General features: G+C 39.4%; 1 non-coding gene across 1 annotated transcript; it reads right to left on the bottom strand.

The window, feature by feature from the left end:
* Positions 1–15472: 15472 nt before the first annotated feature.
* LOC124243111 (small nucleolar RNA U3) lies at positions 15473–15687 on the bottom strand. Its single transcript, XR_006889610.1, has one exon. It is a non-coding gene; the product is annotated as a small nucleolar RNA U3 (small nucleolar RNA).
* Between the last annotated feature and the right edge of the window lie 2458 nt (positions 15688–18145).

Genomic DNA, 18145 nt, shown 5'->3' with positions numbered 1-18145 from the left:
ACGTGGCACTTTGGCAGGACCCTCCCCGGCCGGGGCTGCGATTCAAACCCCCGGCGGCGCCTCGACCAATGGAGAGCGGGCTGCCGGCCGAGCGGCAGCGATGTCGTCCAATCGCGTCTCAATGCAGGCCCGCGGGTTCGCCCGGTCTCGGGGGCAAGCAGCCAATGGCGGATCCGGAAGAAACAAAGGAGGCGGGGAACGGCGAAGGGGTGCGGCCGAAGGCCCCGCCCTCTCCTGCGTTGGGTCGTTTCTGGGAGTGCGCTGCGAACGCTGGGTCTTGGAGGTGGTGGCCTCCGCAGCGCTTGTGGTGGGTGTCGGGCGGCCGGCCAGTGGACAGGTTGCGCGATCGTGAGGGGCGGGAGCCCGGCCTCGGAGCAGTGGGATGTTGTCGTGGGGCGTCCTTCGTGCGGGCGCGGGGCGCGAAGGGTGCCGGGAGCGCGAGGTCCGCTGCCCCGCCGGCCCCTTCGGGTCTTCTGACTCCCACATTTGATCTCGTTGACGCCGGGAAATCAGTGGTGGGTGAGGAGCTTAGGGCTGTTAGCAGTTTTCTCCTTGACATCTGAGCCCTCACCTCCAATCCTCTGGGAGTTGTACTCGTTCACCCTAAAAACGGCGGGCCCCAGACGTACCTGAGAATCTGGGGACGGGGAGGGATGCAGTTGAACCTATCTCCTTAGAAAAGAAAAATTGCAAGCATTTCTGCGTGCAATTTCTAAAAGGTTCATAGACCGCAAGTTAAGAATGTAGGTCATGACGTTGTACCTGGAGAGAAGAGAACGAAGGCAGCTCTAGCCTTTGATGACCGGCAGGGCGGTGAACGCTTTTCCCCACAGACGGGACGGTAACCGCTGCTCGTGGGTTGCAGCTTTTACCATCATCATGCAGACAAAACACGGAAACTCTTAAATAGGGTGACAAACCAGAACGTCCGTGTTTTCAACCTTGATGTGAAGGTAAAGGTACAGCTAATAGAAGACAGCAGGGCTCTCTCTTAAAGTAGAATGCCAGCCGATAAATGTAAAAGGAATAAAGGTGTTGGAAAGTAATAATCATACTAAAAGGGGAATGGTAAAATCACAAATCCCTTTCTTCTGAATCCAGGTGTACTAAAAGACAAAATGCTACTGATCTACATTTTATTGCTAGGTTAAAACGGGAGAAAACTAGGTCCACTATAAAGCGTCTACTGCCCTAGTTGTCAATATTCAGGTGGAGATATTAGTCCAGAGCCAAAAGAAAACAACTTCAAACCAACTGTCTTAATTTAAAAATAAGTCACTACAGATAGAGCTCTCTGGAAAGAGAGATGATGGGATTTCAGATTTGCTGATGTCGATTTGCAGAAGATGAAGGGCTAGAATCATGCATCTGACCTTCAAGAGACTCATCTTCCATAGTTGCTGATCTGCAAGGTGGAAAGTGCTGACTTTTTTCTCCATGGCAAATAGCTCATTTAAATATATATGTACATTTTTTTCTGGTGCCATACTTATAAGGATATTAAATAGCTCATTTTGACTCCAAATCAAATGGGAAAGTGCATTGAAACATTCTTTAACATTCTCAAAAAGAGAGGAAGATCCAAAGAATTGAAATTATTGGTAATTTAAAATGTCAAAACCATACCCTCCCCCCCCAAACAGGCTTTAAGCCTTTTCATATTAGTGGGTTTTTTTTTTTTTTTTGAGGAAGATTAGCCCTGAGCTAACATCTGCTGCCAATCCTCCTCTTTTTGCTGAGGAAGACTGGCCCTGAGCTAACATCCGTGCCCATCTTCCTCTACTTTATATGTGGAACACCTGCCCCAGCATGGCTTGCCAAGCGATGCATAGGTCCACATCCAGGATCTGAACTGGTGAACCCTGGGCCACTGAAGCAGAATGTGCGAACTTGACTGCTGCACCACCAAGGCCAGCCCCTAGCGGGTTCTTTTTAAAGACACTATTTGGGGAAATTTTTTTTTCCCTGGAAAAATCTTGAACAGAAATTGTATTGAAAAAGACATGTTAGTTTTCAGCCCTGCTTTGACAGGTCTCGGTCATCCTTTGAGAGTTTTAGTTGTAGCTTAGAAGCAATCATAAGCAGCCTCTTCAGCAACATTAATATTATTTGATTTAGTAGTAGGTTAATGAATAACCACCCAAGTTGATTCTAAAAGGAGGGTTTCAGGTTTTCATTTAATAATTCACTGGTATTTAGTTCACCTGCCCAGCCTAATCATTACACCATTTTGCTACTTTTAAACTCTTCTGTATAAAACATTTTATGGTACAGAAGAACGAGTTTCAGAAGTCCTTTGTCCCTGCATTTAAAGAGATAATGTTCTTGATCTTTTGTGTTTTGTTGCTATAGTAAAATCAGGTAAGGAGTGTTTTTAGAAAGTAGTGGTGACTTAAAAAAAAATTGTGACTGGTGGGGCTGGCCCAGTGATGCAGCGGTTAAGTGCGCACATTCTGCTTTGGAGGCCCAGGGTTCACTGGTTCAGGTCCCGGGTGCGGACATGGCACCACTTGGCATGCCATGCTGTGGTAGGTGTCCCACATATAAAGTAGAGGAAGATGGACGTGGATGTTAGGTCAGGGCCAGTCTTCCTCAGCAAAAAGAGGAGGATTGGCAGCAGTTAGCTCAGGGCTAATCTTCCTCAAAAAAAAAGAAATGAAAAAAAATTGTGACTGGTGATTTTCAGTTTGATGCTTACTGAAAGAAGTATTTATTATGATGGCAATAAACTAAAGCAAAATATTGATAGTTCCTTTTGCAGATGGAAATAAGGAATATTTTACTTCCCCCTCAATATATATAAACAAAGAGAAGTTCAGGCTATAGAGCTTTTCATAATGTTATTAAAACTTTATATTCACGTGTTTCAGACAGGGTGGGTGCTTAACTCAAATTCTTTTTTAAAAACTTGAGCTCAACTCAGCAAGAGCAGCCCTGATGGTCTAGTGGTTAAAGTTCGGTGCCCTCCACTTTCGGCCCAGGTTTGGTTCCTGGACACGGAACCACACCACTCATCTTTCAGTAGCCATGCTGTGGCTGTGGCTCGCACAGAAGAGCTAGAAGGACTTAGAACTAGAATATACAACTACATTCTGGAGCTTTGGGGAGGGGGAATAAAAACAAAATGAGAGGAACATTAGCAACAGATGTTAGCTCAGGGCAAATCTTTCCCAGCAAAAAGCAAAATTTGAGCTCAACTCAGCGAGTTTATGACTCTTTGCAAAATTCTAAGTTTATAATACCTACCTTCTGACTTAATGATAGATCAGTTCAGAAGATGTGGCATACTTCTTGTTTTAGCATGCCTGAAATAGAACTAAGGAAAAGAAGAGTGTCTAGATTTTGGTGGGCTAAATTTGTATCTTGGCTTTTGGTTCTACTGACTCCCTTCTTTTGGGCCCTCTTAGAATCCCAGTGACCTCCAGCCTCCGTCTTCCTTCTCATGGTGAAAGCAACTCCCTCGAGTGAGGTCTTCACCACTCATTCCCAGCTTTTTCAAATCTCAGAATTACCTTTAAAGCCGAAAATGTTGGCTGGCCTCTCCATAATAGTACTTGTATTTTTCAAGTGTTTGAGCACTGCATAATGATAAAAAAAAAAAATTCAGATTTATGTTTTATCATTACAGCAGAATCTACAAACATTTTAAGACTACTAGTGCACAGACGGGCAAAATATTCTTTATTTTGTTGACAGTCTGCATATGGGTTTCATAAGCCCTTTTGATAATTCTAGGGCCCTACTTCCTGTAGCATTAGAATCCTTCTTGTATCTACTAGATGCAAAGTGAAACTCAGGGACTTAGGTAATTTGATCATTTGAGCCAAATGCCCACTCCCCGCTTCTAACTGGCCCTCTGCTTCCCTGAGAAATTGAGTAATACAGACTGCGGTGCCTGCTTAATTCCCAAGGATTATTTAAGCAAGTAACATCTCTCCAGTTATCTGAATATTTGTCTGTTTTCTGATTCAGTAAGATTGTGGACACCTGGACAGATATTCCAGTAAGGCAGGGACAAAAGAGGAAAATCACGGTGTTATCTTAAAACCATAGTCAAGATTAAAAGGAAGATGATGTATACCTACCTCTTACCTGGTGAACCTTTTCCTGTTTTCAGTTGGGGAAATCGAGTCACTGAAAGGGTAAGGCAACAGGCCAGATTTAAGAGGGACACCTACCTCAGAGCAAGGACCAGAATGTGTGATTTCTAGATGCATCTTAGGTATGTTTTTTGGCCCAAAGTTACACAGTCTGTCAGGAGAAGATCAAGAGTAAATCTTCCCGTGCGAGCCTGTACTACTGAGTGGACTTTATACTAAGATGAAGGGCTCGCTTCGTTCCTTCTCTCTGACTTTAGCTAAAGGATGTCACCTTATTGTTCCTTTTCTGTTGCGCCCTTCCAAGAAGGAAGGGTAATAATGCCATAAACCCATCTCCTTGGCCCCTAGTTAAGCATGTCCAAACTCTTGGGTAAATCTCACTTTTATAAGTTAAAAGAGATATTAAACATATATTCAAGTAGAGTTGTACTCTGTCCAAGTTAGGGTTCCTGGCAACATCTCAAAAATTACTGAGTGTATGAATAAGAAAGTAAAACGTTAAATCTGGTTACATATTCACAGCTAATGGTTTTAGACTTATTTAACTAAAATTAACTAGTCTGCAGTGGAATTTTGCCACCCATCAGCTATTGTATGCAAACAGTGAATTTTAACCATTTCCTTTTTCTTTTTTAAACAAAAAAAAGAATTCCTTTGCATGGAAAGTGGTACTTTTAAGTATCAAACCCATTGCTTGGGCATATTCTATGATAACGTTAGAGACAAATGCTAAATTCTGTCTTCAATTTCTACTATGTGAAGCTTTTTTTACATCTGTACAACATTTCAGATGTGGCCTTTTCAAGCCCAGGTGAGAAGGAGCCCTTATGGTCCTTTCACCTAGGACAGAGTTCTCCTTCCTCATAGTTGTGCATTATTGTGATGTTCTGAAGAGCATATTCTTCACACAGCTGAAAGAGTTATCAAGAAAAGGTTATTCACATCCAAGATCTTTGGTTTGAGGGCAAAGAGAGATTTGTAAAAGATTGGTTTTAAGATATGGTTTTAAGATAACACCGTGATTTTCCTCTTTTGCCCCTGCCTTACTGGAATATCTGTCCAGGTGTCCACAATCTTACTGAATCAGATCAAAAACTTAAAACATAAAAGTTTTAGAGTTTAAAGGGTAAGATTTGGTTATGTGGAAAATTTGGTTATTTGGAAAATTCACTTACGTGGAACAGTTAGAATTATTTTTAAGATATTCTGTGTTTTGAAAGGTCGAATGGGTATTCACAAATTGTACCGTAATTCAGTACCAATTAGATGGTCAGGATGGATCGAGTTCGTGATCTTAAACACTATTATGCTTTATAATGTCACTCGTTTGTTACCAACAACAACATGCTTGGTCTAATAAGTAGTTTTGCCATTTTGAGATAGCAAACGTTGATATTTTAACCTTTCCTAGGGAAATTATGTACAACTGTGCCATGGTAGACAGGCAGGCCATCGCTCTTTGCAGAGGCCTGGCCCTGTGTGCCCGGTGGGGAGGCGGTCCAGCATGATGACTGAAAGCACAGACGCTGGGTGCTTTCCGGCCGCCTGGGCTCAGACCCTGGCTCCATCATTTATTAGCTAGGTAAGTTGCTTAACTTCTCTGGCCCTCAGTTTCCTCATTTGTAAGGTAGGGATAAGAATAGTACCTGCTTCATACATTGCTTGAAAGACAGTGAAATAATTCATGTGATCGCTTGTACACTGCCTAAACCAAGTGGATGTTTACGTTGGCTTTTTGGCGAGTATTAGCTGTGGTTATTAGTAATATTTCAGCACGTACGCCCCCTGCTGGTTCTAAAAGCAGTGAGCTTTTTTTTTTCTTTTTACTGATCAGCTTTGGTTAATTCACATCAAGTAAATTCAGGGGTTATTTTCATCAGTATAAACTACACTAAAATAATCCTGTGAGTTTTCTTCTCCTAGATAATTTTTTTTTAAAGATTGGCACCTGAGCTAACAACTGTTGCCAATCTTTTTTTCTGCTTTTTCTCCCCAATTCCCCCCAGTACATAGTTGTATATTTTAGTTGTGGGTCCTTCTAGTTGTGGCATGTGGGATGCCGCCTCAGCATGGCCTGATGAGCGGCACCATGTCCGAGCCCAGGATCCCAACTGGCAAAATCCTGGGCCACTGAAGCGGAGCGCGAGGACTTAACCACGCGGCCGTGGGACCGGCCCCTCCTGGATAATTTTGATGATCTGAAAGGCTCTTACTGACCTGACTGGGTGTTTTCACAGCAACTCTGAGGCCGACTGCTGTTCCAGGCATCACGGTTTTGTTTTGTGTGGTGCCCGATTCTATGCAGTAGCCTTCCTGCTTCCTTGGTTCCCTTGGAAATACTACCATGAAGGTGACTGGCTTGGTGGACTTCACCTGGTAGTATCATTACGTGCTTTTGATAGCACGTTTACCTTTGCCAGCAATACCAGTGCACACTGTTTACAGACATTTTCACTAGATACAAGAGTCGGCTTCAGCTTATAAAATTAATCAAGCAGCATCACTAGTAGGATGTGAAGCTTTTTTTTACATCTGTACAACATTTCAGATGTGGCCTTTTCAAGCCCAGGTGAGAAGGAGCCCTTATTGTCCTTTCACCTAGGACAGAGTTCTCCTTCCTCATAGTCGTGCATTATTGTGATGTGGCCTCATCTCTGATAACATGGAAATTTTGCTCAATTTTCAGACTGTTGCTGTTGTCATTGTCATTCTTGCTGCTGCCAGCCTTTGCGCGGGCACCTGAAAGAAGCCCTGGGGAAAACTGTTTCTCAGAAAGTGAACAGAATCTCCCCTGGACCTCCGTCGTCTCATTGATGAGACAAATCCTGATCCAGGAAAACTTCCGCCTTTTTCTGATGGTGAATTTCATCCAAGCCTTCCATTGACCTTTCTTCAGTAACTTCCTGGTGATCTTCGCAGATAATCTTGTTCCCGAGGGTGTTCTTCCTTCTTCCATAAGGAGCATCGAAGACAGGGCAGGCTGTATATGCCCACAGTTATGTGATGATTCTTCGTGTATCTTCCTACAAGGATTAAAGATTTAACTCTTACCTGGCTGAGGAAATTAAAAACCTGATTGTATCAGTAGTTTGAAAAAATGACACGCATTTATTAAGAAATCCAAAGATTCATAGCCTCAGACATTATACAAGATTCAGTAGAAACATAATGGATACAAGAGATGAAAGGAAAAAGAGGAAGGAGAGGCCAATGAGGGCTGAACGATGTGATAATTAAACATTTTAGCTTTTGAATTTTGTCCTCCTGAGCTTTCTCATTTAAGCCTCAGCAGAGCTGTGGAAGAAAATAAATGACTTCCTGTGAGCATGTGGTTTTGCTTTACCTGGGTGTTTAAGATTCCTGTGACTGTTACAAGGAAGAAGAGTGGCTTGATCAAGAATTCGTGAAGCCAGATTTCAAAATGCTTGGCTGAACGACTGAGTCCTGGAATTCCAGAGCATTGTTAAAATTCCATGGTCATGACCATTACTGTAGAGAGCATGTCCTCCTTCAAAAAATGTATCGGCCTGCTGTTTATTACACCATTTGGAGATTTTTTTTTTTTTTTAAGATTTTATTTTTTCCTTTTTCTCCCCAAAGCCCCCCGGTACATAGTTGTGTATTCTTCGTTGTGGGTTCTTCTAGTTGTGGCATGTGGGACGCTGCCTCAGCGTGGTCTGAAGAGCAGTGCCATGTCCGCGCCCAGGATTCGAACCAACGAAACACTGGGCCGCCTGCAGCGGAGCGCGCGAACTTAACCACTGGGCCATGGGGCCAGCCCCACACCATTTGGAGATTTGATAAATCAAATTGTTCCCCTTAACCTAAATATATCCTCCAAAAATATGGCTTAAGCTAGGGCCAGCCCGGTGGTGTAGCAGTTAAGTTCACGTGCTTCATTTTGACGGCCTCCGGTTTCCTGGTTCAGATCCCAGGTGCAGACCTAGCGCCGCTTATCAAGCCATGCTGGAGCAGGCGTCCCACATATAAAGTCGAGGAAGATGGGCATGGATATTAACTCAGGGCCAGTCTTCCTCAGCAAAAAGAGGGGGCTTGGCTTTGGATGTTAGCTCAGGGCTATTCTTCCTCAAAAAAAAAAAATATATGTCTTAATCTGCCTATGATATGACTTTTTCCTGTTTTCAAAATTAAATAAGTAACATCTGTTATCTATACTCCAGAGAATAAGTCATTCTAGCTAGATGAGTTTTTAGTGTTTACTAACTTTTAAAAATATTTAAATCATGTGGGATAGAAATAGTTTTGCTTTTTTTTTTTTTAAAGATTGGCACCTCAGCTAACAACTGTTGCCAATCTTTTTTTTTTTTTTTTTTTTTTTTTTCCTGCTTTATCTTCCCCAAATGCCCCCGGTACATAGTTATATATCTTAGTTGCAGGTCCTTCCAGTTGTGGCTTGTGGGACGCTGCCTCAACATGGCCTGATGACTGGTGCCGTGTCCACACCCAGGATCCGAACCCACGAAACCCTGGGCCGCCACAGCGGAGTGCAAGAACTTAATCACTCGGCCACAGGGCCGGCCCCTAGAAATAGTTTTAAGTGTTGCCACACTTTCTTAAGCAGATACAGGATAGAAATTACCTTTCCACTAGCTCAAGCCTTTTATTATAGCTTGGTTACTGTATATACCGTAATAATGATAACTCACGTTTATTGAGTGCTTACCATGTGCTGTGGAGTGTGCCAAGGGCATTGCACACATGATCTCACGTAATCCTCACAACCACCTACAAGCGAAGGACTTATCCTTACAGATGAGAAAAGGGAGGCTCGGAGGCATCTGCTTTTAGAGCTGCGCACTTGAAGATTCTGTGTCTACGAGGTCGGCTCCCTGGTGGAGTGGTTAAGTTCGCGCGCTCCGCTGCGGCGGCCCACGGTTCGGATCCTGGGCGCGGACATGGCACCGCTCATCAGGCCACGTTGAGGCAGTGTCCCATATCCCACAACTAGAAGGACCTGCAACTAAGATATACAACTGTGTATGGGGGGCGGGGGTTTGGGGAAATAAAGCAGAAAAAAAAAAGATTGGCAACAGTTGTTAGCCCAGGTGCCAATCTTTAAAAAAAAAAAGGGAAGATTGGCAACAAGTTGTTAGCCCAGGTACCAATCTTTAAAAAAAAAAAAAGATTCTGTCTCTAAAATGTACTATGTTTATGTGGCTTATTTAGTAGAGGATACCAAATGAAATATCACTTTTGGCTTATCAGTATAGTTCCGGGTACTCTGTGTGCATTAATAAAATGATGCTCTCCCTTCACTGCAATTTGAGGTTTGTCAAGCTCTTTGCCTCTGTGTTCAATGAGCCAGAATGGGAACCTGGGTTCCTGTCTCCGCGTGTTATTATCAGACTCGAGGCTATGCATATCTTCCCACTTTTAATAATGTACTTGCATGTAGTATCTCCTCTTCTCCAAGTTAAAAAAAGTTTGTTAAACTCATATGTGAAAAATAAAAACAGGAAGAGCAGATTTTTGGGGGAAACAGTTTCATTGAGATATAGTCATGCTTAGCTTAATGATGGGGATACATTCTGAGAAATGCGTCATTAGGCGATTTTGTCGTCATGGGACCACCATAGAGTATACTTACAGAAACCGAGATGGTGTAGCCTACTACACACCTAGGCTATATGGCACTGATCTTCTGGGACCACTGTTGTATATAAGATCCATCCTTGATGAAACATCATTATCTGGTGCCTGATTGTAATTCGTATACCATACAATTCACTTATTTAACGTGTACAATTCAGTGGTTTTTAGTATATTTACAGATACATGCAACCATCACCACAGTCAGTTTTAGGACATTTTCATCACCTCAAAAAAAATCCCATACTCTTTAGCTATTGCCCTACTATTTCCCTATCCTCTCTCCCCCAGCCCCAAGCAACCATTACCACTTTCTCTTTTTTTGGAATTTCCTACTCTAGACTTTCGTATGAATGGAATCATAATAATGTGCCTTTTGTGACTGACTTCTTTCACTTACTATAACGTTTTTAAGGTGTGTCCATGTTGTAGCAGGTATCAGTACTTTATTCCTTTTTACGACCAAATGATAGTCCATTGTATGGATATACCACATTTGTTTATCCATTCATCAGTTGATGAAAATTTGCGTTGTTTGCACTTTTTGGCTATTAACAAGTAGTGCTGCTATGAACATTAACATACAAGTTTTTTCATGGACATGTATTTTCATTTCTTTTGGGTCAATACATAGGAGTAGAATAGCTGTGTCATATAGTAACTCTACATTTCACATTTTGAGATATTGACAGACTATTTTCCAAAGTGGCTGCACCATTGTAACCACCAGCAGTGTACAAAGGTTCCAGGTTCTCCAGATCTTTGTCAACACTTGCTATTATCTGTCTTTTTGATTATAGCCATTCTAGTGTGTGTAAATAGCATCTCATTATGGTTTTGATTTGCATTTTCCTGATGGCTAGTGATGTTGAGCATCTTTTCATTTGCTGTTAGCCATTTCTATGTATTCTTTGGAGAAATATCTATTCAGCTCTTTTGCCCAGTTTTGAATTGGGTTGTCTTTTTATTGTTGAGTTGTAATCGTTCTTCATATATTTTTGATACAATCTGTTGTAGATATATTATTTGCAAGTTTTTTCTCCTATTCTGTGGGCTATCTTTTCACTTTTTTACTGAAGTTGGGAAGAGTGAGCCCTACTACTTTGTTCTTCTTTTTCAAGATTGTTTTGGTTCTTGTGGGTCTCTTGCATTCCCATGGGAATTTTAGAATCAGCTTGTCAATGTCTATAAAGGAGACTGCTGGGACCTGATAGGGATTGAGTGGAATCTGTTGATCGGTTTGGGTAGTACTGCCATCTTAGCAATGTTAAATCTTCTGATATCTGAACATAGAGTGTTTCCATCTATTTAGATCTTTTAAAATTTCTCTCGATAATGTTTTGTAGTTTTCAGAGGATACAGTTTGCTCTTCTTTTGTTAACTCTATTCCGAGGCATTTAGATGACAGATTTTTAGTGAAGACCTGAGGGGGTTTTATGAGGTGAGTACATGAGCTTTATTGAGTGCACGGACTTGGTGATCTTACTGTGGTGGTTCCCACAGATGACTGTTTTTCTTCCTCCTAGTTTGTAGCCATGTTCTAGGTAGAATTCCCTAGAGGGTTGAATTCTGATGGAGTGAAGAGGGACTGTTATGGTTCTGAACAAATCATAACTTCTTTTTTTTCTTTACTTTTTATTACAAAGTAATACATTTGCTGTAAAAATTCACACACTACCAAATCACTTAAATAAAAACTACTACTCCATGCTTATTCTCCCCAGATTTCACTCACTGAGGTTTTTAAAGAAAAACTATAGATATAATTTTAAGAATAAAGTGAGATCACCCATGAATTTTCTGTATCCTGCTTTTTAAACTTAATAGGTTATGAGAATTTCCATGTCACATATAAATCTGCTCTTTTAAAATAGCTGTGTTAGATTGAATTATACCAGTGTTCCATAATTGAACTTTATTGGTGGCTCTTAGGCTATTTCCAATAGTTTTCGACTACACACTATGCTTAACAGGTTTTAATATGGGCTCCTGTTCTTGTGTTTCATGTTTGTTTTTTTTTTATTAGAAAACTTTTTTTTAAAATTGAGGTCATAATAGTTTACAATGTTGTGAAATTTCAGTTGTACATTATTATTTGTCAGTCAACATATGAATGTGCCCCTTCACCCCTTGTGTGGACCACCCCCAACCCCCATCCCCCTGGTAACCACTAAACTATTCTCTTTGTTGGTTTGTTTATCTTCCCCATAAGAGTGAAATCGTGCAGTGTTTGTCTCTCTCTCTTTGGCTTATTTGGCTTAAGATAATACCCTCAAGGTCCATCCATGTTGTTGCAAATGGGATGATTGTGTCTTTTTTATGGATGAGTAGTATTCCGTATATCCCCACACCTTCTTTATCCAATCATCAGTCAATGGGCTCTTGGGTTGCTTCCATGTCTTGTCTATTGTGAATAATGCCACAATGAACATAGGGGTGCATAGATCTCTTTGGATTCTTGATTTCAAGTTCTTTGGGTAAATACCCAGTAGTGGGATAGCTGGGTCATAGGGTATTTCTATTTTTAATTTTTTGAGAAATCTCCGTACTGTTTTCCATAGCGGCTGCACCAGTTTGCATTCCCACCGGTAGTGTATGAGGCTTCCCTTTTCTCCACAACCTCTCCAACATTTGTTATTTTTTGTCTTGGTGATTATAGCCATTCTCACAGGTGTAAGGTGGTATTTTAGTGTCATTTTGATTTGCATTTCCCTGATGATTAGAGATGTTGAATGCCTTTTCCTGTGCCTATTGGCCATCTGTATATCTTATTTGGATAAATGTCTGTTCATATCCTCTGCCATTTTTGATTGGGTTGTTTGTTTTTTTGTTGTTCAGTTGTGTGAGTTCTTTATATATTATGGAGATTAACCCCCTGTTGGATATATGATTTGTAAATATTTTCTCCCAATTGGTGGCTTGTCTTTTCGTTTTGATCCTGGTTTCCTTTGCCTTGCAGAAGGTCTTTAGTCTGATGAAGTCCCACTTGTTTATTGTTTCTTTTGTTTCCCTTGTCCAAGTAGACATGGTATTTGAAAAGATCCTTCTAAGACCGACATTAAAGGGTATACTGCCTGTATTTTCTTTTAGCAGTTTTATGGTTTCCCTTCTTACCTTCAAGTCTTTGATCCATTTTGAGTTATTTTTTGTGTATGGCAAAAGTTAATGGTCTACTTTCATTCTTTTGCATGTGGCTGTCCCGTCTTCCCAACACTGTTTATTAAGAGACTTTCCTTTCTCCATTGTATGTTCTTGGCTGCTTTGTCAAAGATTAGCTGTCTATAGATGTTTGGTTTTCTTTCTGGGCTTTAAATTCTGTTCCGTTGATCAGAATTTGTTTTGTACCTGTACTGTGCTGTTTCAATTACTATAGCTTTGTAGCTTATTTGTAGTTTATTTTGGAGTCAGGGATTCTGATGCCTCCAGCTTTGTTCTTTTTTCTCAGGGTTGCTTTAGCTATTTGGGGTCTTTCATTGCCCCATATGAATTTTAGGGTTCTTTGTTCTGTGAAGAATGTCACTGGGATGGATTGCATTGAATCTTTAGATTGCTTGAGGTACTATGGACATTTTAACTATGTTTATTTTTCCAATCCGTGTACATGGAATATCTTTCCACTTCTTTGTGTCATCATCGATTTCTTTCAGTAATGTCTTACAGTTTTCATTGTATAGGTCTTTCACCCCTTGGTTAAATTTATTCCTAGATATTTTATTCTTTTTGTTGTGATTGTGAATGGGATTGTTTTCTTGAGTTCTCTTTCTGTTAGTTCATTATTAGAGTATAGAAAGGCAGCTGATTTTTCTAAGTTGATTTGGTACCCTGCAACTTTGCTGTAGTTGTTGATTATTTCTAATAGCTTTCCAATGGATATTTTAGTGTTTTCTATATGTAAAATCATGTCATCTGCAAACAGTGAGAGTTTCACTTCTTCATTGCCTATTTGGATTCCTTTTATTCTTTTTCTTGCTGAATTGCTCTGGCCAAAACCTCCATACTGTGTTGAATAAGAGTGGTGAGAGTGGGCACCCTTGTCTTGTTCCTGTTCTCAGAGGGATGGCTTTCAGTTTTTCTCCGTTGAGTATGATGTTGACTCTGGGTTTGTCATATATGGACTTTATTATATTGAAGTATCTTCCTTCTCTACCCATTTTATTGAGAGTTTTTTTTTTTATCATAAATGGATGTTGAATCCTTTCAAATGCTTTCTCTGCATCTATTGAGATAATAATGTGGTTTTTATTCCTCATTTTGTTAATGTGGTGTATGTGTCACATTGATTGATTTGTGGATGTTGAACCATCACTGTGTCCCTGATATGAATCCCACTTGATCATGGTGTATGATCATTTTAATGTATTTGTGTATTTGGTTTGCCAATATTTTGTTGAGAATTTTTGTATCTATGTTCATCAGGGATATTGGCCTGTAATTTTCCTTCTTTGTGTTGTCCTTGTCTGGTTTTGGTATCAGGGTGATGTTGGCCTCATAGAATGTGTTAAGAAGTGATCCATCATCCTCAATTTTTTTTGAAGAGTTTGAGAAGGATAGGTGTTAAATCTTCTTTGAATGTTTAGTGGAATTCTCCAGAGAAGCCCTCTGGTCCTGGACTTTTATTTTTTCTGAGTTTTTTTATTACTGTTTCAATCTCTTTACTTGTGGTTGGTCTACTCAGATTGTCTATTTCTTCTTGATTCAGTTTTGTGAGGTTGTATGAGTCTAAGAATTTATCCATTTCTTCTAGATTGTCCAATTTGTTGGCATATAGTTTTTCATAATAATCTCTTATAATCCTTTATATTTCTGTGGTATCCGTTGTAATTTCTCCTCTTTCATTTCTAATTGTGTTTCATGTTTTATTAAATACTTGGAAAAAACATAAGAGTAAAAAGAAAGGTAGTTTTTTAAATTAAAGTTTTATTGAGATATGATTGACCCTCAAGAAACTGCAAATATTTAAACTATACAACTTAGTACATTTTGACATATGTGTGCACCATGAAACCATCACCACAATAGAGATAGTTAACATTCTCGTCATTCCTCGAGTTTCCTCGTGCCCCTTTGTAATTCCTCCCTCTAGTCCTTCTGCACCCTTTCTCATCCCCAGGTAACCACCCATCTGCTTTCTGTCTCTATAGATTAGTTTGCATTTTCTAGATTTTTACATAAATGGAATAATACAATATGTACTGTGTTTTGGTCTGGATTCTTCAGTCGTGTTGTGAGTAGCAATATTTCGTCCCTTTTTATTGCCAAATGGTATTCCATTGTATGGGTATACCACAATTTGTTTATCTATTCAATTTGTAGCAGGCATTTGGGTTGTTTCCAGTTTGGAGCTATTGCAAATAAAGCCTCTGTGGACATTTGTGTCTTTGTATGGACATACGCTTTCTTTTCTCTTGGGTGAATACCTATGAGTGGAATGGCTAGATTGCATGGTAGGTGTATGTTTAACTTTTAAAGACACTGCCAAACTGTTTTCCAAAGTGGTTGAACCATTTTATATTCCTACAGATAGTGTATAGGTGTTCCAGTCACTCTACCTTCTCACCAATGCTTGTGATCAGTCTTTTTAGTTTTAGCCCTGCTAGTAGGCATGTAGTAGTATTTTACTGTGGTTTTGATTTGCATTTTCCTAATGACTACTAATGGTGTTGAGCATCTTTTCATGTACTTATTAGCCATCCACATATCTTTTTGGTAAATTATTTGTTCAAATCTTTTGACTGTTTTGTATATTTATTTATTTATTTTTTTCTACTCAGACAGCATCCTCCCTCGTCTTACTCTCCCAAAGGAGGAGAAGAATGATCATCACTGGCAAATGGCAGTTGCAGAAGCAACACCAAGAGCCGGCTTCATGCTCAGGAGAGAAGGCTGCGCCTCCTCTTCATGGTTTTGGGTACTCTACACGTTCAGAGAAACTTCTCTAGTAACAAACTATAGAAATGATCCCTGAAAGTATAATCTTGACTGTTTTTTAATTGAGTTGTTTGTCTTCATATTATTGAATTTTAAGAGTTCTTTATATATTCAAGATACAAGTCCTTTGTTGGATTTATGTCCAGCAAATGTATTCTCCCAGTCTCTCTTGGCTATTTAATTTTAAGAGAAGTATGGCCAAAAGATTTCAACAATCCTTTTTCTCAAGCCCTCACACTAGCATATGAATTTCTGTTGACCTAACTAAAAAATGATTATAAAGTGGAATTCTGAAGTTGCTGTAAATTTATTTTTAATTTCTAGAGAAGTGACACGTGTAAATTATTGGGGTAGAAAAAAATAACAGCTCATTGGAATCTGTTGTTCTTTATTTGGCTAAGTCACTTTAACACTATAACTGTTGGGTGTGGTAATGAAAGATAAGCATGGTATTTTCATTTTCCCAGGCTGTCTTCTCCTTGGTTTTCTTTTTGAGGAGCTGAATAAATGAAAGGAGAAAAGAGTGAACAAGTGCTCTTTCTCTTTAATAACTGTTTTAATAGGTCTGTGATTCTTGCTCATCCCACTCCCCTCAGAGACGCAGAGTAGTCCATGGGTTAAGAACATGGGGTCTGCTTGGGGGGAGTCTGGCTCCCCTCTTTCCAACTGTGTGACCCTGGGTAAGTTCCTCAACCTCTCTCTGTCTCAGTTTCCTCATCTGAAAAATGAGAATAAAAATAGTATCTAACTAATGAAATTATTATGAGGATTAAATGAATTCAAACATACAAAATATTTGAAATGACTCCTGGCACAACATGATCACCCTAGAAATGTTAGCTCTTATTATTAAGTCTCAATACAGCAAATATTATACAGACTCACTGACACATATGCCAGGACGCACTGTTCACAAACACCTACTCAATGAACATTTGAACAGAGAGGCAAAATCCTTGGTTTGTAGAAGGCTTGATTTCAGTAAAAGAAAAAACAATTTTTTTCATAATTTTTGTAATACTACTCAGTATTGGCTCATCTCTTTTTATATATTGGACACAATAATAATAACTAACAATTAATGAATACCTTTTATGTTGAATATGTGCTAGATGAGAAAGAGAGAGACAGAGACAGAGAGAGGAAAATGTTGGAGGAAATGCCTCTTAGGTAAAGTAACTTGTCTATGAACACACAGCTGATAAAATTGGCAAAGCTGGAATTCAAAACTAGAGATGTCTGATTTCAAAACCTTGCACGTTGCACTCTGCCACATATTTCTTACTTTATTAATTTCTTATATTCTTTATATTTGTTTATTAGAGGTTGAGAACAAGAAGCTTGATTTCAATACGTGGAAATGTGTAATTTTACAATGTTGCTATCATGTATAGGAATATAACGGGACTTGCTGGAGTGTTTTGCGTGCTTGTCCTTACAGAGTTCTAAGAATGTCTGGATCACATCCATCACTGAGTCATTGTGTTTAGTATCCTGAAAATGAGCTCTTGTTCCTTGAAAGTAGAGAAGTAAGCCAAAAAATCAGTCAGGGGAAAAAATCCCTTACGTTTATTAATGAACATTTGTATTCTAGTTACATCTTTCAAAATTCTCTCCTAATTGTAATATATGTACATTGGTTAGTGAAAACTTTTTTAGGGCTAAACAATATACTTTGTTTTAATTGAAAACAAAGAGTATCATCTATTCTTTGTTAATATACGTATATGTATTTAGCACAAACTTTTCAGCCTAGAACAATGAACTTTTTCATTGGTAGCAAGAAATGCAGAAAATAAGTCTGAGCTCTCAACATGAATGTATTAGAATTATGAAAAAGTATAAGGTTAGACAGGAAGCACAACCAGAAGAAATGTAGATAGAATCATAAACTGTTGTTCATCTCTTGTGCTTGATTTTAGGATAAAGTGCATTTCAGACATATTATAGTAAGAAGAATAGTGAAATGTTTATTCAGTAAATATTTGTTTCACCTACTGTGTACTAGGTGAATTCTGGGCTTTAACCTCAAGTTTTAAAATCTAGATTTTTTTTGGATTTGAGTTGGACCTTTCACATTACCATAGCACAATGCTGTCTGTTTCTAAATCATAAATTCTTTCACAGGGTTGGTTTTAGTAAAATCTCTTCATGTTAGTGTGAAAATAAAAACGTTGGAAACCATTTCCTGATTTGTTCGTTTTCTAGGAAATAATAGTTGATTCTTTATTTATAGAATATTACTATCCTTAGTCAACTTTTATGGATATATATGGATAACAGCATTTCTAACCATGATAGATAGTTGTGTGTTTCAACTGATGTTATAATTCAGGAGCAAATTTATTTTCTGCTGAGAACGTTTATTCTGTCGTCAGCAAAAGCAAACACAATTCACAGGGTTCCATCTTAACACACTGTCAGTCTGTTTCCATTTCAGTGCCTGGTACTCAAGCCAGTCCTGGCTGAAGAAGTTTGGTTACTATAAAACTATCTTAATTTCTTTC

Source organism: Equus quagga, chromosome 7 (genome assembly GCF_021613505.1).
Source record: "Equus quagga isolate Etosha38 chromosome 7, UCLA_HA_Equagga_1.0, whole genome shotgun sequence".
In the NCBI taxonomy this organism is placed as follows: domain Eukaryota; kingdom Metazoa; phylum Chordata; class Mammalia; order Perissodactyla; family Equidae; genus Equus; species Equus quagga.
The sequence above is the reverse complement of the archived record's forward strand: the minus strand, read 5'-3'. Positions and strand labels throughout refer to the sequence as shown.